Source organism: Meriones unguiculatus, chromosome 5, assembly GCF_030254825.1.
Source record: "Meriones unguiculatus strain TT.TT164.6M chromosome 5, Bangor_MerUng_6.1, whole genome shotgun sequence".
NCBI classification, from domain to species: domain Eukaryota; kingdom Metazoa; phylum Chordata; class Mammalia; order Rodentia; family Muridae; genus Meriones; species Meriones unguiculatus.
In genome coordinates this window covers 4575781-4603372 of record NC_083353.1, presented here as the reverse complement: position 1 = coordinate 4603372, position 27592 = coordinate 4575781, and the positions used below count along the sequence as shown (strand labels likewise).

Genomic DNA, 27592 nt, shown 5'->3' with positions numbered 1-27592 from the left:
ATTCCAAGATCCCTTTTCTGTCTGAAGAGAGTCATAGCGTGAGGGCATCAACGGGCACAGGCACCCAGCGAGGCATGCGAGTAACCAGCTAGTAAATTTACTAGCATTCCAGCATTGGGCAAAAAAGCAAGTATCATTACCACAATTACTTGGCTCTATCTGGCTAATAATGAATAAAAATGGGGGATATAAACAAACAGGTGTGGGCTTATAAGAAATATTATGAGAAGCCTTAACCCCCTCGTTGGAACATCCTGCATCAGTTCTAGAACTAGCAGTGGTGGTGTCCGAGGTCTGAGTAGGTTCAGGAATTAATGCTCAACTAAAAGGAGGTTTGATGGTGTTCAATCAGAGGATTGACCTCGTGCAGGAGCAAATTGATACCCTATGGCAAATCACTCAACTTGGCTGTCAATGAAAGTATGCTGGACTTTGAGTCACTAGCATACAACACGAGAATTTTCCCTGTGCTGCAAATCTGTCTAAACAATTGTCTAGCTATATTTTAGGTAATTGGACTGGAGAATTCGATACTACGATGGAGCAGCTGAGAGTGGCCATTGTCACAGTAAATTCTACCAGAGTGGACGCAGGACTAGCCACAGGATTATCATCATGGATTGCTGCAGCCATGAATCATCTGAAGGAATGGGCGGGCATGGGAGCGTTAGCAGGCCTTCTGGTGTTGGTCACCTTGGTTTGCCTGTGGTATATATGCAAGATTAGAGTCTCACAACAGCGTAATGCAGCCATGACCATTCAGGCCTTTACAGCCATTGAAGCAGGACAGTCTCCCCAAGCATGGTTGGCTACCATAAAAAGCCAAAATGTTATGCTCAGGATGCGAGGCTAAGCACTGCACTCAGGGTCAGCCGCTTTGGATCCAGAGAAGAGCATGTCTGATTGCATGCGGGTTGATGCCCCAGGTCCCGCCTCTGAGAAAAAGGTATCGGACGGGTCTGATGCTCTTTGGGTGGAAGACACCTAAATGAACATCGGTACAAAGTTCCAATTTATTTCTAATATCAGAGATCAGACCTCTACTCTTGCCTGATTCGTCTAAAACAAAAAGGGGGAACTGTAGAGAGCTGCGGAATGCTATGCCTTAAAGATGGAGCTGGTTTCCGCCTTCCACCTTCCCGATGGTGAGTGCTCTCTGTCACGAACAATTCCACATTTGGCTAAGGCTGAGGATCTGGCTTGCTTCCATGTATGTGGACCTATCTGCATTGCCCACGTAGCATGCTGGGGTTGGCTACCCAGAGGCTATTTAAGCTGTGGGCTGGCTTTCCCCAGGGTCAGATGATTGTTCAAGGTTCCTGAATAAACTGCATCGAAAAAAAAAAAAAAAGATTCCCCGTATTCCGAAAAATTTGGCTATGAGTCTCAGCATCTGCTTTGATACCCTGCTGAGCAAAGTCTTTCAGAGGCCCTCTGCGGTAGATTACTGTCCTATTCTCTGTTTACTCCATCAAAAGATCATCCTGAATGAGGTATCCCAGAAGCGCATATATGATATATACACAGGGTATATACTCACTTATAAGTGGATATTAGACATATAATATTGGATAAACATACTAAAATCTGTACACCTGAAAAGATAAGCAAGAAGAAGGGCCCTGGGGAAGGTGCCCTATCCTCATTCATAAAGACAAATGGGATAAATTTTCTATCTCTTAATAGTCATTTATTGCATATAGCTCATTTGGGGCTGGATTCTTATTTAATAATTTTGTATTATGCCCCAAATAACCAGAGAAGAATGTGTGACATAGTTGTAAATTTATTTATTTTCTTGTTGTAGAAATATTACCATGTGGGTATTGATGTTTTCCTGCTGAAATAAAACAGGCCACACATGGATGCTCCTGTCTGGTAAATTTGGAGACAAGTTGTCAGGAAAGCAATGAGAGTTTCTTGATATTTGGGAAATTCGAGTTCATTTCAGCTTCATTAATGGGGCATACTTAGATGCTGTTGGGCAAAACAGCTCCCCACTAACTCAATTACACGATGTTTTAATGGTCACAGCACAGCTCTTTCCAGGAAGGCAAGAGAATCTGCCACTGCTACTGCTTTAGTCTGAATAGCTTCTATTCAGATAGACTAATGCACTTCCTGAGAGTCTTTCATTAATTCCTAATCAATAGCTCATTTAGAAGGCAGAAGGCATTATTATTAAATAATCCAGACCCTGTATTTCTATGAGACACTTATAGCTTTTACTTGTGATAAACTTTGCAATTATCCATAAATAGAAAATCCAAACTGTTTCTAATATATCAGGTAATACAAAAATACATGACCCAACTACTTAAGAAGTATTTGTCTTTCCCTTTTAGAATTCAACCCTCAAATCAGTTAATTCATGATCTATGGCCTTTTGTGGTGTGGATTTCTCACACTGGCCTTGCGTACAATGGTGATTTTATAAGACCACATCGTTATCACACTAAAAATAGACTCTGTCTTAGACTCATTTTATTACAAAGACAATTGATTCTAATGCACAAATCATGGCCAAATTTAGGAATAAAATAAATGGTGAGTTTTTTCAGTACTTTGAAAGGGAGGTAGAACATTCAGAAAGTAATTTATCTAGGATGCTAACTACAAAGGTTAATTTTTCACATGCGGTTATTCTTCGAATGTTTTGTCTACATTTCTATGTGTTCATCCACAATGGATGTACTGGCTCTCAGCGAATGAACAGTAAAATAAGGTTCCTGATTTTCTTTAATTCAGAAACTAATCTTAATATTCTAAATTCCTCTTGAGGGAACATGGCAAGTCAAAGCTCCTTCAGGGGCCTTTTCTTTATTGGAAGACTATAGCAATATTTCCAAATATCTTTTTAACATTAGAGATAATTAAATGGAAATGATTTATCCAAAATGAGAAGACAAGATTTATTTACAATTGTTTGTAAAACTGTATTCTCTGAAGGTTTTAACAGTTCTAGTCAAAAGAATATTACATAAATCATATGAGTCAGTGTTGCCTTAATCCACCAATTTTTTTCTAACCTTGGCAATTGAAAGAGCATTTTCATTTTTTAATCTTCAAAATTACAAAATTTTCTTACAGAGTTTCTTTTATTTGGCATTAGGCAGACCTAAGCACTGAGAAATTTTTGTCATGTCATGAGCTGCATGTGTGTGAAATCCTGCTGTCCTTGTGGCTGAACCCATAGAAACAGTTTCCAGGGATTCCATGTCCCTCTAACAAGAATGGATGCAGAAAGTGTGGTACATTTACAGAATGGAACACTACTCAGCAGTTTAAAACAAGGAAATCATGAAATTTGCAGGCAAATGGTGGGATCTAGAAATGATCATCCTGAGTGAGGTACCCCAGAAGCACATGGTATATACTCACTTACAAATGGATATTAGAGAGAAACTTTTAGGATAGCTTCCACACAGTTACTCACAACAAGTTGTGTTTTCATCATTTCTTGGCAACGTGTACACACATTGAGAAGTCTGCTGAGGAGCCTGGCCTGTCACTGTGCCCTGTGGCCCACCATCTTTACTAACGTTTCTCCCTACTGGCGTCACTGCTCCCGTCTAATTATCTCATTGTATTTTTTGAAATTATTTTAACTTTAAGTTGTCCGTTTGTTTGTTGTTTGACTGATTGATTTTTTTCTCATGATTGCCCTCATGAAGACCAGAAAAGGGCCTTAGATTCCCTGGAGGTGGAGTTCCAGGCAGTTGTGAGCCTTCTCACATGTTTGCTGGAAATTGAACTTAGGTCCTCTGGAAGACGAGTACAACTTTATAACCCTGGAGCCATTTTTCTAGTCTCCTTGATCCAGTTCTGAAGAAAGCAGAGCAAAACTTGAGAGATGGCTCAGCATCTGGAAGCATCTGCCCTTCTTTTGAGGACCTGGGTATGATCCCCAGAACCTACATGGCTGCTCACAACTGCTGTAACTCCAGTTCCAGTGGTCCTGACAAACTCTGGTCTCAGGTACGCAACCACGTAAGCTAAACAGGCATAGCATGAAAAAAGTAAAATTTTAATATCTTTAAAAATTAAAAATAAAAGTAAAAGAAAACACAGAGCAGGACTGAAAGTCTTGTACTGTAATGTCCTGTCCAGAGAAGTCCTACTTTGTGAAAATCAGGTTCTAAATAAGAGAGGAACATGATTTCATTTCTCAGTTGTTCGTGGGTGTTAAGCATGTGATGAACAAAACGTGTTCTTCTTGTTTTTTTTGTTTTTTGTTTTTTGTTTTTTTTTCTTTCATATTCTTTTTTCTTTTAATTGAGCTCTCTTTTTTTTCTCTCATATCTTGTTTTTCTCATGAAACTTAACTTTGCTATACTGGAACTTAGTATATGATCCTGACAATCATATTTATTATTTCAATTGAAATAATTATAGGATAATTATAGAAATAATTCTAGAATTTCCCATGTGTATGTACAAGTGCATGTGTGTGTGTGTGTTTGTGTCTAATTTCACATGTGTACACATGACCTCAAAGGTCAGATGTCAATATTAGTTATCACTCTGGATCTATACACCTTATTTTATGAGACAACACTTATCATGTTTACCTGAGGCTCTCTGAGTAGACATCTCCTTGTCTGTACCTCCTGAGAGATAGGGCTATATGTGTGACCACTCCCAATTATATCTTTTGGTTCAGGGTATCAAATTTAGTTCTTTGTGCTTTTATGTGTGTGGCAACAATGAAAACAACCGAGGAATCTCCCCAGCACTGTTTTGCTATGTTTGCATTATATAATAACAAAAAGAATGTATGTGCTCAAATAAATATCCAGGTCTTTATAATAGCTTGAGGTATTATAAACATCCTGATGTGTTTAATGATGAAGAGCCTGTCAAAATTGAACATATTATCACAATTACTGGACAAAAGTGCATTTTACATAGACTCCAGCCAAAACAGAGAAACTAGCCATCAGAGAAGATCCTGAAATTACCCTGTTCCACCTTAACATGGGTGAGGATTACCATCTTTCTATTCTGATTTCTGCAAGTGGTCTATGCCATATAGTCAACAGGTGAAATGTATCTCATCCTTCCAACCTGGCTGCAAGAGTCATCTCCTCTATGAACCATTCAGAAGGTCATTAAAGCAGAAGGAATTGATATCATTCTTCTTCTTAGTAGGCTAGGCTTTTTCTTGACTTGTGTTAAGTTCTACATGGAAATGAATCTTGTCTACTAGGGGTTTGATGAGAGGAAAAATTCTGGCTTCCTCATGCTTGGATCCTCACTATGGAATACCTGGCCAGCATTAAACATCTATTCATCTATTTAAATACATTTTTGGTAACTTTCACCTAGTTTCAATATGGAACATGTTTTTAACAAATGAGGGTGCCCAAGCAAAGATAATTGAATGCTAATGTATTTTGCTAACTAAAACACACTTTATATGTTTCCCCTCAGATCACTTCATTTTTCGTGACTTGCAGGAGGCAGTTAAGTTTGATTGTAAACATGAAGTATGTGACAGGATGATTATATCTACCAATCACAGAAACAAAGTAGGCTTATGTAGAGACATAGCCACCACATGCTTCAAATGTCATACACACCATTTAATCAAAATCAGTAAAACATTTTAAATAAAATCCATCAAATATCATAAATTCATTTCTATACAATGTATGGAAATGTAGTGATGATTAATAGTATTATTATAAATTTCAAATCTCATTATTGAGAACTGAATTTACTTACAGTTCAATATTTAAATATAGTAAGATTAAAATTATTCAATGAGTCCTTATAACTTGTGGCAATTCATTATAACTTCCTCCAAATGCTATTGTAATGTTATTAATCATAATGAAATCCTTTGAAATCCAGTAGAGCAGCAATATATTATTACATATACATTTCCACTCTAAATTAGCTCCAGTGACTTAACCAACTAAGAACTATTATTAAGTTACTATATAACACCTGCAAAATCAGACCCAGAAGCTGATTGAAAATGAAGTCATTCTCACCAGCTCTACTAGAAATGCAAATCAGATAAATGGAAAATATGAGACATCCTAAAAATAAAGTGCCACTAAATAGTATAAGATTATTAAATTTCCTTTATAAATAGGTCCAATAGACTTCAATGAAGGATGATTAAAATGCAAAGACATTAGTCTTCCCTTGACAAAACTCAAGAGGATTCAGTTATGCAGGCTACACAAATCTTCAGTTTAATTAAGTGGCAAATGGGATTTATGAGGACAATAAGACCATGACCCCAGTATGGATTTGTCATCATCTCTCAATATAAAGCTCCTTTCTTGCAATATCAACAACACCGATCCAAGAAGAAACAAACTTAAAAAAGCAAACGTGTTTATGCTCTTTAATAACATATTTTTCATTTTGTGATGTGAGATGTTGGCTTTTCCATGTGTATTGAAAATCTAACAGTATTTGAGAATCTCATCTACACCTGCAAACAAAATTTCTTTCTTTATCCTATTATGCGCAAAATAGATTGAGGTCTAAGAATAATAATAAAGAAACAGTAAAAAATTGTAAAATCATAGAACAGAACATGCAGTAGAGTGGTTTAGGAGAGTGTATAAGAAAAAAGGGAGGAGCAGTCCTGTTAGGCTACAGAGGAGGACTTTGCAGCCAGTCCTGAAGATACCTGATAAAGCAGGGTCAGATGAAAGGGGAAGAGGTCCCCCCCAATCAGTGGACTTGGAAAGGGGCACGGTGGAGATGAGGGAGGGAGGGAGGGACTGGGAGGGAATGAGGGAGCGGGATACAGCTGGGATACAGAGTTAACAAAATGTGACTAATAATAAAAAGAAAAAAATAAATTAAAAAAAAGAAAAAAAATGGTATTATGTTTGAGAAACATTTTTTTTTAAATTGAGCAGCCATCTTACATTTTGACTGATTGGTCTTAAGAATATAGTGTTACTATGCCAGTTCTTTCAAAACTCAGAATAATAGTAATAAAACGTTCAAAGTCACAAAGAGGCATTGTGGTCAACAGCCTAGAATATAACCACACTGCTTTCTGAACGTCTAGCCTCTAAATAATTTATCAGTAGATTTTAGGTGGTATGGGTGTCTGTGCATGTATGTGAGGAACGTGGACTGAGCTAACAGGGAAACCAGGATGGAGCTAAAGTGAGGCCAAGACTTATTCGAACCCCGAAACTCTCAATTTTCAGACTCATAGCCAAACTTTGGGAAGAGTGCAGGGAATCTTATGAAAGAAGGGGGAGGGGACAGGAGCTGCACAAGGAGAGCAAAAGAACCAAAAAAATCTGGCCACAGGGCTCTTTTTTGAGACTGATACTCCAAACAAGGAACAGGCATGGGGATAACCTAGAACCCCTGCACAGATGTAGCCCATGGCAACTCAGTCTCCAAGTAGATATCCTAGTAATGGGAACAGGGACTGTCTCTGACTTGAACTCAGTGCTGCCTCTTTGGCAACCCCTGAGGGGGGAGCAGCCTTGCCAGGCTACAGAGGAGGATAATGCAGACAGTCCTGATGAGACCTGATAGGCTAGGGTCAGATGGAAGGGGAGGAGGAAATTTCCTATCAGTGGACTGGGGGAGGGGCAGGGGAGGAGAAATGGGAGGGTGAGATTAGGAGGGGTGGAGGGAGAGGATGAGGGAGGGGGCTACAGCTGGGATACAAAGTGAATAAAATGTAAAAAAAATAAAATAAAAAATAAAGGACTGGAGAAGTGAGGAGCGCTTCCTCCCTGCTCTGTACCTGCATGCCCTCCCCGCTGGCTCAGGTGCACACCACCCTGGAGTTCACAAGGTAGTCTTTGCAGCCTAGCACCTGGAATTCTTCTCCCTGGGAATGGAGCTTTCCCAGCAACGATGCTCACTCTCCCCAAAGCCCCTACCCACCTGCCTCAAGTCCACACAGCACCTAGTCCACCCATTGCAGAGAGCTGTATCCCGGGAGAGCTGTGTCACTAGAAGGGCTGTAACCGTGCGAGAGCTGTGTGGGGGAAAGCTTTTCCCTCCAGGCTGCGATTCTACAGACCCCAGCCACCTGGCTGAACTTCACTCCTCGGAGTCCAGCACACTTGTGCCTGGATGCCTGGCAGGGAAGAAGCAGCCCCGGCTCAGGAGCAACACAAGTGTGCAGATGCGTGTAAAATATCTGCCCATCTCTATTGTGTCTGTTTGTAGAACGAGATTATATGGCATCATATCTGTAAACTGATCTCTTGATAACAGAATGAGTGTGTGCGTGTGTGCATGTGTGAGTGTGAGAGTGTGTATGTGTGTGCTGAGCCTTAGGCTCCCTATTTCCTATGGTATTGGCTATTGGTAAATTTGAGCCTCACAAAACCATCCCTCATTCCTGTTTCTGCATTATTTTTGTCCTGGCTTTTCTGTAGACTATTTGGCTCCAGTTCCATCCTCACACTCCTGGCATTGTCACGCCAGGAGAGCTGCACTGTCTGTCTAATGTACTTGTAACATTCTCATCTCTGTAATGGAGCAAGATCACCTAAAAGGCAGCTGAAAGGAGAGAAGGGATCTGGCATCTCACGGCGTAGCCTTGGGATCTTTGAGTACATGCAGGTCAATATCACTTCTACTTTGTTGCTGCCTGTTATTGTCAGCTTATCACTTAAGCATTCTTCCTGTTGATTTCCAGTTGACAAGGGCACTTAGCCTTTTAACAGTTCCATTTTTTTTCCCCGACTTCCTTGAAATTCTGTGAAAACAAATGGGCCTTAAAATCTCTTATTGTGTCCGGAATTGCTGACTCATTTAAACTCATCAGTTAAGTTTTGTTTATAATTCAATAATTATTCTTTTCTTTCAGGCCTCCCTGGTTGTATTGAAATCATTTCAAGGACGGGAAAGCCGTGCTTTGTAGCCTTCCCCACCTGTGCCTAACAGGTGTATCTCATTTGGCAGAGAGGCCATGTTGTAAATAACAGCACATAAATAAGTTCTCATCTACTGAGTTCTGCTTCAAATGGTATTTTAAAAGTTCAATAAAACTTATAGGGACAAATTATTTCCATTTTATGTTGCATAATTTAGAAGATTATAGGGAAATTTCTTACTCTAAGTATGAGTTTGGAAAGTTTGTAACATCTGTTACATGTCTAAAAGACTGGTAAAAAGCAATTAGGCTTGGGGCTGGAGATATGCCTCAGCAGTTGGATTCTGCTCATCTCCTTCAGAGGACTGGAGTTTGGTTCTCAAGACGCAAGAAGGGTGGCTCAGAGCTAGCTCTGTGCCAATTCCAGGGGATACACATCCTTTTTGAGGGCACTGCACTCATGTGGACACAACCTCTAAACACACACACACACACACACACACACACACACACGAATGCATAACTTAAATTTAAAAAAAAATTATTAGACTCTAAGTATTTTATTTGTGGCTTTATTTCATCTTTTAATGAAGCTAACAATGCAGTAATTATCTCATTAATAAACATTTTACAAAAGTTCAGAAACAAAAATTTTGCACATTCCTTCAGAATAGATGAGAGTTTCTTGATGTGCATGGCAATTTAGCTGTGTTCTTACCAGTCCTCTCTGCTCTTCTTACTCTAAAAGTCTCAGTTCCAGGTTTATGTTTACTCACTCATAAGTCTGGCTTGCAAACATAGTGAGAACAACATACATATTTTCCATGAAAAGTAAGAATAACTTTTATGTTTTTAAATGGTTCACTCTTCACTCTTGCAGTGTAAAGATGGTGCAAGTGGAACTATCAGGAGGAAGTTTGCTACTTTAAAAGAGACCCATCTTCACTTAATAAATATCTTCTCAACCATTAGTTTCCATAAGGTTATGGAGCAGATTTTAGAAAGTATGTTCATTAATTAGGGTATGATTTTAGCATGTTCATTTAGAGTGATGAGGAATTGATTTTCTTGTACTTTCCCTCCTCAGAAGTCTAATCTGTTGTCTTTACAAGTATTTATAGAAGGCTGGAGAGATGATTCAGTAAGTTAGAGTGCTTGTCACTCTTGTAGAGTACCTGCATTTGACACCCAGCACCGACCTGGTGGCTCACAACCGTCTGTAACTCCTGGGGATCCTACAGCTTTTTCTGGCCTCCTTGGGCACCAGGCACTTCCATGAAAAAATTCAATAATTCAAATTTATGCATACATGCAGGCAAACACTCCTATACACAAAAATGAAGATAAATCTAAGAAATGGATGTACGCCTGGCAAGATAGCTTGGTGGGTTAGAAGACATGGTACAGAGGTATGAAGACCTGAGGTCAGCAAGTAGCTCCAACATAAATGTTAGTCATGGTACATGCCATCATTCCCTCATGGAGGGGGTAGAGACAGGTGGGTTCCACGAGACTGGGCTCCTGTTGGTTTAGCTCCAGGTTCAGGCAGGGCCGCTTACGGGTAGGGAGGAGAGAAGTGGAGTGTTGCCGACCTCTGGCCTCTCCGCAAATCCTGTATGCAGGTGCAGCACAGCCTGCCCATCGCACACAGAAGCTTTTCCACCACAGACCACAGCGCGTAGGTCTCCGGAGCAAGAGCTAAGGCAACAAGTTTTACTTGGTGTGTGTGGAGACCACACACACTCTGCCTGCATTTGCGACTCTTGGCAAATGTCTTACTTGAATGACACTACAGGAACGACACTACAGTGCGATTTTAAATTGTCGAAATACCGTTATTTTGATAACATTCCTTTTAAACAGAAAGTAAGAGAGAGCAAGAATAAGAATGGATATGTGGATTATAAAAATATAATTTTTGTATTATGGACTCATTGCATTGCTCTCGAATGAATTCATCTTCATAAACAAGTTTTGCTGAATTTTGTAGCTATGATTGTAACAATCCACACTCTTCAAATATCTTTTTAAAAAAGCAGTGGGTATGTATGCACATGTCTACCCACGCATGACTGGGGAGATGGCCCTCCTCATGGAGGTGCTTGACAGCGTGATGACATCAGACTCATGATGAAAGGAGAAAAGCAGCCCCTGTAGCTTGTCTTCTGACTTCTGCACATGCTCCATGAGACACACGCTCATTCCCGTACACACAAACACACACAAAACTAAATGAGTGAATGTAAAAAATAAGTCTATTTTTTTCTTCATTTACCCAACAATATGAGTTCTTGACATATTTTATTTTGCTCCTTAAATGTCTTCCACTTACAGTAGTCAATATTTTATAATCCTCTTCTTTGTTTTCTTAAAATTTCATTATGAAACCTATGAGATTATTATATTACAGATCTACAAATCTTTTCCAAGTGTTTAATGTTAAGTTTTTATTGAAGTTTCTTTATCATCACAAAGGTGCCTTTTATTGAGTGGAAAAATAATGTTCTGAATTATACCATAAGTACTATTTTTCTTATACCAAGTGCATTGTACACTTGCCAAGGTCTATTACTCTTCATTTGAACCACTATTGCCCTCACCTTCCAAGGCCATTTCAATCCTATTAAAATAAAACACGATGCCTTTTATGATGGTGGCATTTGCACAACAAATGTTTCCACACTGACAAAGTTGTTACTCTGAGACCAATAAATGAACATTCATGTGACTCTCATGCTCTTCAGGAAAACATAAAGTGTGTAATTTAGATATATTAGTTACTTTACTTTTATGAACAATTTCCCTAGAGTTGAGGTTATTTTAATATTCTTTCTTCTTTTTAAAAGACAGAAGAAAAATTCCTACGTAATTATATTGGTTTAGACTCTTATCAAGCACTTTTATCATATTTGTGATCTTTAAAATTTTCCAGAACCTTGACTTTTATTATGTTCATGGAATTGGCTGAACATGCAACTGCATTAATCTTGAATTGAAGTTTGCAAATGCTTATTTTTAGGTCACTGCTGCCCAGGATAATTTTATCTCCTTGGAAGCTGGCTAGCCTATTATAGCCTTTTGGGGTTAGAAAAATTTCTCATGCCATCTCAGTACAAGCCCATGACAGTCACCTCCTGTCTTACAACTGAGCTAAGGAATATTTGGAACTAGACTTCTGTCATATAAAATCAACCTCTTTGAGAATTTCATATATGAATAATGTAGTTACATCATTCCTTCCTTCCAGCCTTCCTCTTTCTCTAAACACCTGCTCAAGTTTAGGAATCTTAATATTTAGTATTTAACATGCTAATGTTTTTTAAAAAATTATAAGTGTATTTATAAATGTAACCTACTGTGTTCATTTAGTGTGACCAATGTGTGTTTACTGTTGACATGAAGGACTGACTAATCTATCAGGAGGCTCATCCAGGGAAAGGAGTGATTCCGCTTTCTCAGCAACCATAAATTGGCTGTAGTTCTGTAGCCCCATTCATGTCTACTGTTGTCATTTTTCAGGTCTTATTTACAGAACTATACTGTTGATATTTCCAGGGTGCAGCTTCACTGTCATACATAAAAACTTTATCTCCAATCGATTTCTTTGATTATTTAACTCACTATGGAGATTGCTTTCCTTGCATTAAGAGCAGTGCCCTCACAGTCCTTATAGAATAAAGTTTGGTGAGATCTGCAAGAGCACAACTTGGTTTCCCATCTAAATGTCTTATGCACATTTTCAGAGAATAAGAATAAGCCTGCTTTTAGGAAAACACTGGAGACTGTATCATCAGGATCCTCTTGTCTTTAGTTGTTTCTGGTTCTTTGTTCCCAGTTCTTGTCTGTAAAGAAAGTACCATACTTGCATTCTTAAAAATTGTCTGTTTATTCTCTTCTCACTCAGTATATATGCTTTTCTCACTCAGTATCAGTGTTGGTAACAAAATTAATACTTCTTGAGAATTAGGGAAATCATTTGGTTCACAGCTGGGAGCAAGGCCAAATGTGTTCCTTCACAGAACTTTAGTACATTTAAGTAAATAAGTATGTTGATAATTAAATTTGATGCCCGAAGTGTTAGGAGGGAAGAACTGCTAAATCACAGAAGCCCCATTGTGTGACTTTTCCATGTGGAGATGGTCAATGATGAAACACCAAAATAATGTTAGACCCACCCAGGTCTGGGTCTAACTTAGTGAACTAGAGGCCTTACTGGGGTTGCTTATGGGGGTGTGAATGATGGGTTACTTTCAACAGTGGTGACTCAAAGGCTGAGCAGTCAAAATGCCCTCCTGGTGTGGGTGAGGACTCAGGATGTCTCCATCTCTGTCCAGTCTGTAGGATACTCAGCTGATCTCAATGTTGTTACTGTAGCTCTTTTAACCTTTGGGAGAAACCTTGTGAGACCTGTGAGTTTCAGGAATTTCTCTAGACTTACAAGTTTTCTTTACTTCATGATCCTTATTAAAGTGCTTCAGTTTGGTGTAAATAGCTGTACAGAAGCCCCCAGAGAGATACTGGCAGGTGAGATGGAGAGTTATCCGAAGGATATACATTAGCACACATGTGGAGGGGAATCACAAGAGTGACTCTAGGCACACTGTCAGCACAAAGGCAGGAAAGACTGTCCCTGGATATTCAGTGTGGCTCAGTACACATATCAGGAAGACATGAACCTGGAAGGCCAGCACTGCTACCTCAGAGAGGGGCTGCTTTGCATTTCACACTGGAGAACGCTTTGATCCCAGCGTGATCCTCTTCTGGCTTCATGGAGAAGCGTGGCTGGTATTGAGAGAGACGAAAATCAGAGATACCAGCCAGAGCGTACGACAAGATGGTACTAGAGAGTCCACGTACAGCTTGGGGAGTAACAGTGCCCAGTGTAGACCGCTGTGCATGGAGACATGTGACCTCTGCTGCAGAGCACGACGCTTGAAGGAAGGTGAGCGAGACCTTCAGGGTGGCTGTTTCTTCACATCACCACACCTCTTGGCTTTTCTTCTTTTATAATTTGGTCCTATCATTGAAATTGTGTGTTCTGTATTGTTCATTTAAAATTTTTATTCATTTTGTCTCATTTTATTTATTTTTACTTTTTTTTAATTTTATTTTTTTCTTATCAGTTACATTTTATTAACTCTGTATCCCAGCCGTGTCCCGATCCCTCATTCCCTCCCAGTCCCTCCCTCCCTCATCTCCACCCTGCCCCTTTCCAAGTCCACTGATAGGGGGGACCTCCTCCCCATTCATCTGATCCTGTTTTATCAGGTATCTTCAGGACTGGCTGCAAAGCCCTCCTCTGTGGCCTAACAGGACTGCTCCTCCCTTGGGGGGTGGGGAGACCAAAGAGCCAGTCATTGAGTTCCTGTTAGGAATAGTCCTTGTTCCCCTCACTTTGGGAAACCAATTGGTTACTGAGCTACCACAGGCTACATCTGAGTGGAGGTTCTAGGTTATATCCATACATGGTCCTTGGTTGAATGTCAGTCTCAGAAAAGACCCTGTGCCCAGATATATTTGGTCCTTGTGGAGCTCCTATCCTTTCCCCATCAGACTAACTCCCCTTCTTTCTTATGATTCCCTGTACTCTGCCAAAGGTTTGGTCATGAGTCTTTGCTTTGAAAACACTGCTAGTTAGAGTCTTTCAGTAGACTCCTGTCATCTGTTCAATGCACATCCCATCTGTCTTTCTAAACGAGGATTGATCATCTTACCCCATGTCCGCTCAATTGATTATCTTTTTTAGGTGTATAGATTTCATTATGTTTATCATATCTTATAGGTCTATATAAGTGAGTATATACGGTGTTTATCTTTTTCCTTCTGGGATATTTACTCTTAATTCGATTTAATTTGATAAACAAACCAAATTCTAACCAAAAATATGAAACAAGCATCTGAGTTCTCTTCACAGAGAATTTTCCCAATTCTGGAGAAAAATAAATAAATAAATAAATAAATAAAATCATAAGCAGTAAGGAGCTATTGAAATTTTTTTTTATAAAACTTGATTTACCTGTTTGTTTAAATTTTATTTATTTATTATTTATTACTATTTATTTTCTTTGTACCCCAGTGTAGCCCCTCCCTCATCTCCTCCTGGTTCCACCCTCCCTCCCTCTTCTCTCCCTGTGCCCCTCCACTAGTCCTATCATATGTGTTAATATATAGGCACACTCCAATGTTTGTGTATAATTTAAATAAGTTCCTAAGTTATTTAATTCTGTAAAAATTTTAAAGTATTTTAGTATTTAATCCTATATACATATCAAATAAATGTGTGAAATAGAAAAAAGTGGTTGAATAATGACCTCTTTCATGTAAATGCTAACAAGAAATAAATTATTCAATGGAAATCCAAGGGTTCAAATGAGCCATAAGTTTACTAGATAATATTTTGTTCCTCCTATGAGTTACCTTTTGAAGAAACGTGGGATATGCACAATGTCTGTGTGGTAAATAGAATGTGCTTTAACCTCTACAACCTTACACAGTATGTGCAGCTACTGTTCTAACTACACTGTTGCTAATTCTCCAGCACCAGGGATGTCCTTGCTTGCATCTTTGATACAAAACCGCTGGAAAGCAATGATAGAGACTAGGTTAGAGCTGCAAATACAGAATGACCAGATAAAGGAAACAGATGTTGAAAATGAGAAAGATTATTTAAAGTTAGAATAGTGTGAGGAGGTCGGTGAGATGGCACAGAGGTTAAGAGCACTCATTGATCCTACAGATAATCTATGTCCAGTGTCCAGCACCACCAGATTCCAGGAGATCTGATGCTTCTTCTTGCCTCTGTTGGTGCTATACACTCATTTAGGGGTGGGACAGTGAGGCTTATTGGACTGATGGAGGGCACATTGTTCTGAGCATAAAGCTGAGCAGAGTATTGGTGGAGGGGGCTCAGGTAGCTAGGAAGCCACATCCACCAGCAAAGAGGAAGAAGTGATCATGCTACTTAGGTTGCTCAGCAGGAAGAGAATGGTGTCCACCGTGCTCTCCACCTCAGCAAACTTGCCAAGTGGGACATGACCCAGCATAACCTTGGCCTTGTGGAGATCACTCCAGTTGGTCCAGCCCATGGGTGTCATCGTTACTGTGAGCTTTTCTGCATTCACAGGGATCTTATGGAGCCCAAGCACTAGGGCAGCCATCTTGTTCAGCATATCCAGAGCACCCTTGACGGAGCCGCAGACACTACGCTTGGTCAATGCACGCTGAAAGGCCTAGCTTGAGACGTTCACAACGGCCCTTGAGACTCCCTAATCTAATCATGGCCCTGGCCACAATCTGAGCCCGAAGTTTCACATTGAGGGAGATGCTGCAGGCCATCTTGGTGACCTCTAGGAAGAGGTACAACAGGGCCACAACAGCATTGTTCACCTGCAGGTCCACCAGTTCTAGGCTGCTTAGGACTTCTGTGGCCTTACAGTCTGCCAGGTCCACACACACCGGCCCCACACCAGAGCACTCAAGGCCCAGGTTGTCAAGGTCTTCTCAGGGTCCACTCATGGCCACAACATGTGCTCCAGCCACCTACAATGCCAGCACAGTGCAAAGCCTGATGCCTTTGCCCGCTCTGGTGATCAGCGCCCGCTGACCTGCAAGCCTCAGATCTACAGTGAACCAGTTTGGTCCTGAGGGGGCAAGATGGACTTGGAGTTAAGGCATCGAGGCTGGAAGCCCCGGCAAATATCAGGCAAAGCACTCATACAGAGAGTTAGAAACATCTACTATTCTTTCCTCCTTAGATTCATTTATTCACTTATGCACAAAAGAATATTATCGTTTTTCAAAAAGATAAACACTTCCATAATTGGGTCCCTGCTTTAATTCAATCAACCAACTATAATACAGTATCCAAAACCTCTTCCTGAAAAACGAGCTACTTAATTTTAAGTTTTTTGGATAATTAGTCAAATGTGAGAGGAAATGATATGCTCAGAATGTAGTATCTCATTTTGTGCAGAGATGGCTCACTTAAATTTTGCTCGCTGACACAGATAGACAAGGTTTTCTGTTTTCAGGTCACAGATCCCAAGCAAGCTTACAAGCAGTAAGACGCTGGCATAAAGTTGTCTGTTCTAAAGACATATGTAAAAGTCTGTCAGTAAATTTCTCTTCAAGAATTGTTGTGACTGAGGCAGAAGATAATTTATGCTCTTTGTCCTTGGAATTTAGATATATCAGAAGCCTGTTACAGCTTCTAGAATGAGGTTAATGTGACTACCAGATGCCTGACTTCAAAACAAGGGACCAAAAGAAGTGTTTTCTTTTCATTGGTTTAAGAATCAAGACTATTACTTTAATATCTCTAACACCTGCTAAACAGATGGACTTTACAACACAAGACTGAAAGAATGACTGTTGTTGAACAACTGAAGTGTGCTGCTTGTTGAAGAGAAATTTTGCATTAAAGAATTTTTAGTGAAGTAGTACAGGTAGGAAGGCAAAACGCATCAATAGATTTATTTTTATTTTTATTTTTTTATTAGTTCTTTTTTTTAATTTTTTTTAGCAGTTACATTTTATTAACTCTGTATCCCAGCCGTGTCCCGATCCCTCATTCCCTCCCAGTCCCTCCCTCCCTCCCTCATCTCCACCGTGCCCCTTTCCAAGTCCACTGATGGGGGGACCTCCTCCCCATTCATCTGATCCTGTTTTATCAGGTATCTTCAGGACGGGCTGCAAAGCCCTCCTCTGTGGCCTAACAGGACTGCTCCTCCCTTGGGGGGTGGGGAGACCAAAGAGCCAGTCATTGAGTTCCTGTTAGAAATAGTCCCTGTTCCCCTCACCTTGGGAAACCAATTGGTTACTGAGCTACCACAGGCTACATCTGAGTGGAGGTTCTAGGTTATATCCATACATGGTCCTTGGTTGAATGTCAGTCTCAGAAAAGACCCTGTGCCCAGATATATTTGGTCCTTGTGGAGCTCCTATCCTTTCCCCATCAGACTAACTCCCCTTCTTTCTTATGATTCCCTGTACTCTGCCAAAGGTTTGGTCATGAATCTTTGCTTTGAAAACACTGCTAGTTAGAGTCTTTCAGATGCGCTCAGTAGACTCCTGTCATACGTTCAATGAGGGGAACCCTTCTCCACTGCTGGTGGGAATGTAAACTGGTACAACCACTCTGGAAAGCTATCTGGCGCTTTCTAAGACAAATAGGAATAGTGCTTCCTCCAGACCCAGCTATACCACTGCTAGGTATATACCCAAAGTTTGTTCAAGTACACAAAAAGGACACTTGCTCAACCATGTTTATAGCAGCTCTATTTGTAATAGCCAGAACCTGGAAACAACCCAGATGTCCATCAACGGTGGAATGGGTACAAAAATTGTGGTATTTTTATACAATGAAATACTACTCAGCAATCAAAAAGGAGGAAATCATGAAATTTGCAGGCAAATGGTGGGATCTAGAAAAGATCATTCTGAGTGAAATATCCCAGAAGGAGAAAGACAAACATGGGATATACTCACTTATATAGACCTATAAGATATGATAAACATAATGAAATCTATACACCTAAAAAAGATAATCAATTGAGCGGACATGGGGTAAGATGATCAATCGTCATTTAGAAAGACAGATGGGATGTGCAATAGATTTATTTTTAAATATTGGGGAGAGAAATTACTCTGCGGAATACTAACAAAGTTAAAATGAATAAATTAAAAGTATCTGAATTTTGAACAAAAACAACAGTTTTTTTTTTTTTTTTAATTTCTCCTTCTCATAAGGAGTAACAAGGTCCAAGAATCTATGCAAATGGTATTAAGCTTATATAATCTTAAAATATAGTGAAATGGAGGCTAGAAATATGACTCAGGAGTTTTTTTTTTTAAACTTACTGTTTTTGTATAGAATCTGAGTTCATTCTAAACAGCCATATTAGGCTGCACAGCATCACTTGTAACTCCAGCTATGGTCACTCTGATGCCTTCTGCTGGCCTCCATTAGCACTGCACTCATGTGCACAGACACATAACTATAAATAAAACAAAATGTTATTGTAGCAAATACAATCAACATACCTCATATAAAATAGAAACAAGAATTACTTAATGCATAATCAGAATAAAGCTTAATAAGAGGACATTTCTATTTATAGATTAAAAACAGAGTCTTTCCATAATAACTCTGGTATCATGCCTTCCATGATACTGTGTTAAATGAAAAAAAAAAAAAAAAAGAATCATAGTGCTGTACTGTTCCTTGTAGCATTTTCTAAAAACCTACCTTCTTTTTCCTTTACTATGGAGAAGGACCAAAATGCAGAGTAACATCAGATGAAAATCACTGTGAGTTATTTTGTTCTGTATATCACAGTTAGAGCTGGAAGTTAAAAAGTTAACTCCACAAGGAGAGCAACAGAACGAAAAATCCACACACAAGGGTCTTTTCTGAGGCTGATACTCCAACAAAGGACCATTCATGGATATAATCTAGAACTCCTGCTCAGATATAGTCCATGGCAGCTAAGTATCTAGGTGGGTTCCCAGGTAAGGGGAACAGTGGCTGGCTCTTTGATCACCTTTCCCTGAGGGGAGAGCAGCCTTGCACTACAGAGGAGGACAATACAGCCAGTCCTGATGAGACCTGATAAGCTAAGATCAGATGAAAGGGAAGTGGACTTGGAGAGGGGCTTCGGAGGAGATGAGGAAGGGAGGGTGGGGTTGGGAGAGAATGAGGGAGGGGATTACAGCTGGGATACAAAATTAATAAATTTTAATTAATATAAAAATAATAAAAATTCTCAAAAAAGAAACCAAGATCCAGGGACAAAAATAAATAAAATTAAATTTTAGTAGATTATCAAGGAAACCATGCTGTAATGAATTTTTCTTTACAGTCATACAATAGAATAACCAATCAAAAAAGTATCATTTTATACTTATTCAGGCTTTGTTCTCACGCTGTATTTTGAAAGCCTTCCTGTGACATTGTTTTTGTCACTGAATACATTGACATATATATATGTATATATATATATATATATATATATATATATATATATATATACAGACACACATGTGAACACACACATATACATACACACATATATTCTTAAATTGGAAATTACTCAGTTAACCTGAATAACAAAAAGGTTTGAAACAGTGTTCTTTCATATGCAGTACGGAATCCATTACTTATAGCTTGAATATCTGACTACTCAAGGGTAGTTTTGTCTTCCTTTTATCCTCTTCTTAAATACTGATGAAATGAGTGTGTATCCAGACAATCAAGTTAATTATATTATTGATGCTCAAATACTCTTTTCTATTTTTAGTGAATGAAAGTTTAATTCAGGATGTGTTATAATGAGCACATTTAAGTAAACTTAGAATCTAAGTCATCTAATTTTTCTTTTCTGTTGTTATTTTATACCAAAAGCAAAGAAGCATGGAGTGGAGAGGCAGTTCAATGGTCAAGTATGAGTACCCAATCTCCAAATTCCAAATTGGAGTTCAAATCTCCAATACCAATGTAAACATTTTGGTATACCTACATGCACATCAGTAACCCTACTGGCGTATGTGTGTGTGTGTGTGTGTGTGTGTGTGTGTGTGTGTGTCTTGGATTTACAGGAGACAGGAGGATGGCTGGAACTTCCTAGCTGCCAACGTATCTCATGTTCAGGAAGTGACTTTGTGTCTAGAAAATAAGGTGGGGGTGATATAGCATGAACCCCCAACACTCTCCTGTGACCTCTACATGTGTGCACATTACAAATGAATCTCATACTCATGCACATGTACAAATACAGTTACTCTTACATACACATAGTTAAGAAAGAATGATCTGCATTATTCAGAATGTTATACTGATCCTATAGTAGCACTGACAGTTTTGATGCAGCCTTTGTTTCTCTGACATGGGTACACACCTGTGTTATTCTTACATACACACCATTCCATGAAATATTCATGTTCATTTGCCTTCTGTGAGTCATACTACAGGGTATCATAATTTTTCATGGGGGCAGAGGTGTGCTGACACAAGTTGGCTTGTGCTCATTTGTAAATCTAAATTCTGCTCATCTCTCCTCAGTTGGAAATATATCCAGTGGCAACATCGATATTCTTAAATTGGCCACACTAAATACCGATAGAGAATATGATAAGAAAATGTTGTGAAACTGGTTGCTATGTCTTCTCAAAAAGCACAGCATGAAAAAAAATTCTTGTGCTGGATTTCCACGCTTTAGTTATTTGAAAATACAACAAACTAAGATTTACAAATGAGATAGTAAGATTCTAATGCAGTGTCTCTGGTCACAGTGCAGGTCTTTCTTTTTAGGGTATTTCTCTCCTAGTTATAGGCATGTTTGGTGTGTGTGTCTCTGTGTGTGTGTCTGTGTGTCTGTGGGTGACAAAGGCAGAGATGCAGGTTTGTTTATATTCTTATAAGACTTCTCCGAAGACTCAAGTTTTCTGATTCCATTTAATGCGAAGCTGTTCTGAGAAGTGGAGGAGCCTGCAGAGTAGATGCTGCTAAATCAATGAGAGCTTTATCAATGTCTTCGCCACTCCTAAAAGATGTTATTTCCCAACACAGCAACATTTGTGCAGGGCAATCTATGCCATAAATATTTTAAGCCCCCACCATTCATACCAGAGTTAAATAAATAAAGAAAACATGCAAATTTGGGGTCCAGTGTGGAACTTTTCATCACTTTCTTTCCCCCAAAACATCATGAATGCATTTAAAGCTAGAATTTCTATGTGATACTCAGTGCTGGGTAAGGGTAACTCACAAGATCTGACACTAATGCTCAGAATTTTCTCCTGCTTTATTTATTTATATCCTTAGTCTCGGATCCAGTCTACATCTTGTAACTCAGAAGATTTATCTGCTGGTTTTCAGTCACCATAAAAGACACTGCTAGTATGCCCATAGATCAAAACCCCACACATAATTATTTTAAAGTATGATGTCCTGGAAGGAATGCAATTATTAATACCTGAGGCTAATTTTAGCAATACATTCTCAAAAAATAATGAGCACTTCTTTTTTTTATGCTCCTCCATTCTATTTATCATCCTTTAATTATTTCACATAGTCAAATCTGTAAAATTTGATTATTGTAGCAATGCTAAAAGAAATGAGCACTCTCCACCACTATAAACCAATTTGTGGACAACATGAGGAAATAAATAATGCCCATGCGGTGACACAGATAAACAGGCATAATATATAGTGACTGGAAGATTATACAGCAGTATAACTGGGTAATTATTTCAAAAATATGTTTATCTTACTGACTATTCATTGGTTGCATTGAGATAATTTCTACTCACATTCATGAAACACCCTTGGTCAACCAGAATGTATATAGCAAATAAATACCCTTATATGGGTTGTTTGACCAGTGGGAAATGAAAGATTCTATTACCCAAAGAAAGAAATCTATGAGACTCACAGGTGGGAAGCAGCAGGCTTCTCCCTCAGCAGTAGCTCTTAGGAAAGCCTAATAGGGTGAGCACTCCCCCACCTCCTAAGAAGGAAACAGTTTCTAATCAACTCAGGTTTGCAGCTGAAAGCCACAGTGCTGGAAGGGCCTTTCTATGATAGCCAGGCTCTAGTGTGAAACAGCAACAATACAAAGAGAGGGATATTCATATGAAGCGGAGGGTACAGAATAACACAGTGCTCCTTGGCTATAAAAATCAGCTCCTATGCTACAGCAACCACAGTCACAAGACATGATGGGACACATCTTTTCTTTTGAGATTTAAAACATTAATTTTCACTAGCTAGGTTCTCTTCATTGTCAACTGTATTTGTCTCTGATCTCAATATCATGAAATTCCTTGGTGTATAATTTGTTACTTGCAATCTTCACCTTGATCACTTATCACCTTGAAGATCATTTGGTTCTTAATAATTAAATATGTAAAACAAGAATACATAATATATATATTCTGTATATATATATATATAAAATAACAAGAATACATATGTGTGTGTGTGTGTGTGTGTGTGTGTGTGTGTGTGTGTGTGTGTGATAGGCAGGAGGGAATGTTTTGTAGCTGAGAACCAGTGGAGACTTAATAAGACATTGAATGTTTGGAAAACAATAGGGAAGAAGAGATGGAAATGGATGAGATAAAAGTATATAGGAAGAAAAAGTGGATGGGGAGGGGAAGAGCAGAAGGAAGACAGTAGGAGAAGAAAATAGAAGACTTGGCAATATTCTAATACAGCAGACATTCTTGTATCACATTTATAAAGTTATAATACCAGAATAATAAAAATCTAAACCAATTCTGGCATGCTGGCACTTGCCTCCCACACTAGAGGAGGCAAAGGTAGGTGGATCTCTGTGAGTTTGAGAGCAGCCTGGTCTACAAAGTGAGTTGTTCCAGGACAGCCAAGGCTTTCCAGAGAAACCCAATCTTGAAAAAATTTTGTTATTGTTGTTGTTTTGGTTATTTTTGTTTTTATTTATTTTAACTGTGACATCTGCTGATGTTATGCTTACTATTTTTTAAGTATACACTTACAATTTCCTAACTTTAAAGTTTTATTTATTCCATTATTTTTATGTGTTGCATAGATGTTTTTGTACTGTGTGTGTACAAGTGTCCTCCAGGGCCAGAAGAGGACCTTGCATCACTTGGAACTGGAACTAAAGGTGGTTGTGAGCTACCATAGAGGTGCTGCAATTGAGACCAAGGTTCTCTGTACGAGTATCCAGTGCACTCCACAAGTGTGCTTCTACCCAGCCCGTCCTATGGTTTAAATCCAAAAGCTATTTCTCTTTTACTCTCTGACCCATTCCCATCCTCATTTCCTTCAGATTCTCTCTTGTATTAATTCCTTTATCCTACATCCCTTTTCTCTCACAGCCAAGACACTGTTTCAAAATGAAGTTCCAAAGTAAAGGGAAGTCTCTTAAAAAAAATCAAACAGGGTCACAGCTTGAAAGATGGCTCAACAGTTTAATACAATTCCTGCCCTTCTAGAAGAACTGAGTTTGGTTTCCTGCACCCAGCCAGAGGAGGCTCACAACTATTTGTAACTTTAGCAACAGAGGATCTAATCCATGCATGGATATACACACATGTACCCGTACATTCACACAGATCCATGCAAACTCACACAAGACACACAGACAGACATGCACATAAGCATCAAGCCTACACATGCAGGTACACACATACACATACATGTACACATATGCACGCACTCACACATGCACATACAGATCATACACACATGCAAACACCCACAGCCGCCCACAGTCTAGGAGCCATGGGTATTGTTCACAAAAGTTGTGCAAGTACGCTGATTCAGGTGGAAGATGCTGTCCTTCTAAACACTAGAAATAATGTAGATATCATTTTTTAAAAACTGTAAGAAAATGTATAATGACTATGATGTATTTTTACACAGTCAAGTATTTTTAGTGTTTTCTCCTTCATCAAAGCATTTCTAAGCATTCATAAAAATAATCTGTCCTTATTTTACAGAGCAGGAGACTAAGGACAGGAAGATGCCTGACTGTCTAGCAAGGAAATAGGTCCAGACTTCTCAATATGGCCTTTCTGTTCCCCATCCCCTGCTCTTTCTATAAAAGAATGCCAATATCAGTAGTGGGAAAGTATGCCATATGTCACTCAACATGCCTTAAGATTGTCCCAACCACTATGAAGAAAATCTCCCAGAGAAATCAATGACCAGAGAGAATTGCAGAAAGCAGATGGTGCCGTCAGCACACTTCTGGTGTGACATCTGTGATTACTTCTGTGCCTCTAGATCATATTGCCCTTGCATCAAAAGCACAAATATGTGCAAAAGAAAAAAAAAGATGAACAAAACCTACAGCAACGATGCAGACTCTTCATACAAAACTGCTGATGCATTTGGCCAGGCTGTGCATGCAATGTGTACACACCTGGGCATCTGCTGAGGTCTCTCCAGTGCTCAGTGGATCTCATGAAGTTTAAGGCCAAAGAGAAGCTATGACACTCACCTAGACACCACAGTAATGGAGTAGTGGTGGAAACCCCCTACTTAGTTACAGATGGAGCTCAAGGCAAAATCCCATTAAGACAAGTTTTATGGGTTTGCTGTGGTTTGGCTTTTAGAAATTGCACCATTAGTACACAGAGCCTGAAGTCAAAACAAGACTTAGTGCCAGTCCTTCTACAAAGAGATAATAAAGAAAAACAAAGAACAGAAACAGCTCAAAGAGTTTGCCAACTCTAGCTGGATTTTTGGCTAAGAACATTACCTAGAAGACCAATAAAAAGAATCCTCCACACAAACACACATGCACACACACACACACGCACACACACACACACACACACACACACACACACTCACACTGCATCCACAGACTTAGGAATGGGTTTGAAGGAAGCTAGGCAAGACAATTGGTTGACACTCCTGTTTCTAGATTAGGCAAACGAAAGGATGGCACTATTAACACTTATTGAAATGAATAAAAAAGAGGTTCTAATCAGGTTGAATATGTTTATTATTTTATTTTGTGTCATGTGTATGTACCTGTGAATGCAACTCTATCTGTGTGTATATGTGTGTATGCAGGTACACATGCTCATGTGTGACTAGGTCAGAGGAGGATATTGGGTATCCCCTCATATCATTTTCAGCCATATTCCATTGAGACAATGTTTTAGATAAAGTTACTACTGCTGTGACACACGATGGCCATAGCAATGAAGGTGGAAAGGGTTTGTTTGGCCTACACTTCTATATCATAGTCCATCATTAATGTCAGTCAAGGTAGGAACTCAAATGGAAGATGCTGAGTCCAAGGAGGGAGGCTGCTTCCTGGCATACTCCCCATGGCTTGGTCAGCCTGCTTTCTTACAGAACTCCGGAACATCAACCAAGGATGGCACCACTCACAATAGGCTAAATCCTTTGCACAACAATCACTATTTAAGAAAATGTCCTACAGGTTTGCCTACAGCCTTCTCTAATGGAGTCATTTTCTTAATTGAGGCTCCCTCCTCTCTGATGACTCTAGCTTGAGACAAGTCGACACAAAACTAGCCAGAACACACGTGGTACCTCTCTGAACCTGGAACTTGGGCTTTTGTGTTTGATCTAGTGTCAGCAAGCTTCCTGTCTCTTTGCCACACTCCCAACTCTAGAGTTACAAATATACAATTTCATGAAGCTAAGGAGACAAACCCAGGTCCTCATGCTTCCTAAGGACTTCAGTTACTCATAGAACCATCATCCCAGCCCTGACTATGTCACCGAGCCAAGGCTAAGTCAGGTGTGCTATCTGGATTCTGAGCCATCTGCTTAGATTCCCAGTGGCAATGGAGGCTGCCCATTGAGCTTATAGAATATCTGTTCTTTTATATCACTGCACAAAGAAAACACTTTCCTTCATCCTAGTGATATCCCAACCCTAAATCTAATGTAGGGCCTAATTTGCTTTCTTGTCCTTCAAACTTTCTAGAGTGTCTCTTAACAGATTAGTTAGGCCTGACGGTGAAGATATCACCCTCAGGATTTAGGGGATTGCACAGTAGTCATCTTAGCATGCTCAAGGACCCATTTCAATCCCTAGCACTGAAGGTAAATGTGTTCATCAGAATCACACGTGACATCTAGAAATTAAATCTAGACTTTAGTCCTGTATTTTTTGATGTAATTTCCTCTGAGTGCATTCTACATTGCCTAAAAATGTGTTTGCCACCATGTTTGACTTCTGGAGTACTAACTACAGGAGTGGCAAGATATAAGGAGAAACCAACCCTATAAAGGATGTCCTTAGACGTTCGATACCCATGGAGTTAGTGCTTTGCTCATATGTACATGACATCCTTCCCAACACACACACACACATACACACAAATAGATCTATAAATGTAACTAAAATAAATAAAATGCATATCCTATATTCTTTCTTTTTGTACTTCTTTTACTGAAGATAAATCAACAAACACTGAAAGTATATTATATCACAGCTTTGTCATGTAATGTTGCCTTGTTGGATTGATCAATGGTTCTTCTGTTAACTTTAAATATCTGAGAGGCTAGAGTGCAGTCCTAATTCCTTTTTCCTATTGATCTGAAGGGAAGGTCAGTTGGGTTTCTCACCATCTTGAAATAGATGATGATGCCTCTCCTGGACCCCAGCTGCTTCCATCCTAGTCCTTGAAATTCTGCAAGGTGCATCTGCCTTTAAAATGCATGAACCAGCAGTGGAAATTCCACCCTTTGATCTCTCCCGGCTGATGGTTCCATATCATCAAAAAATCCTCAAAGCTTCTTGGTGACTAGCGGTCAGGCCCATAGGCACATTGCAGAATGTGATCTCAAACCACAAAATTGAAAGCCTTCTCATCTGCTGCCCTCAGCTCTACACTTGCCTAAGCATATTCATAACACTTCAGAATGGTTTGCACTGTTACCCAGTCAATTATACATGGTGCCACTTCTAATGTTTTAAATAAGAAAACTGACAGTCAAAATAGAGAATTCCAATTAGCACTGAATTTTTATTTTATCAATATTTTAAAGGGTTTTAGGCATCAGATGTGGAGTGTGATTCTAAAGTGTGACTTTCATCACAAACTTCACTTTGCACAACCACATGGCTCCTGTCCTTCCTCTCATTTCAACAAACATTTATTGTTTGACTGTTGGATGCCTGATGGAAAGCCACACACGAAACCAGAATGCTATCTTCTATGACTTTCAGGGAGAAGAAATTTTAAAGGCAATTGGGGCATATATTTTACAAAATTTGTCTTCTTATTTGAATC

General features: G+C 39.3%; 1 protein-coding gene and 1 pseudogene across 4 annotated transcripts in view; one reads left to right on the top strand and one right to left on the bottom strand.

Annotated features, from left to right (window-relative positions):
* The window catches only part of Lrrtm4 (leucine rich repeat transmembrane neuronal 4), an 822187-nt gene that overhangs the window by 612223 nt on the left and 182372 nt on the right, over positions 1 to 27592 (top strand). The window lies entirely within an intron of this gene.
* The window catches only part of LOC110561443 (L-xylulose reductase-like), a 65623-nt pseudogene continuing 53769 nt past the window's right edge, over positions 15739 to 27592 (bottom strand).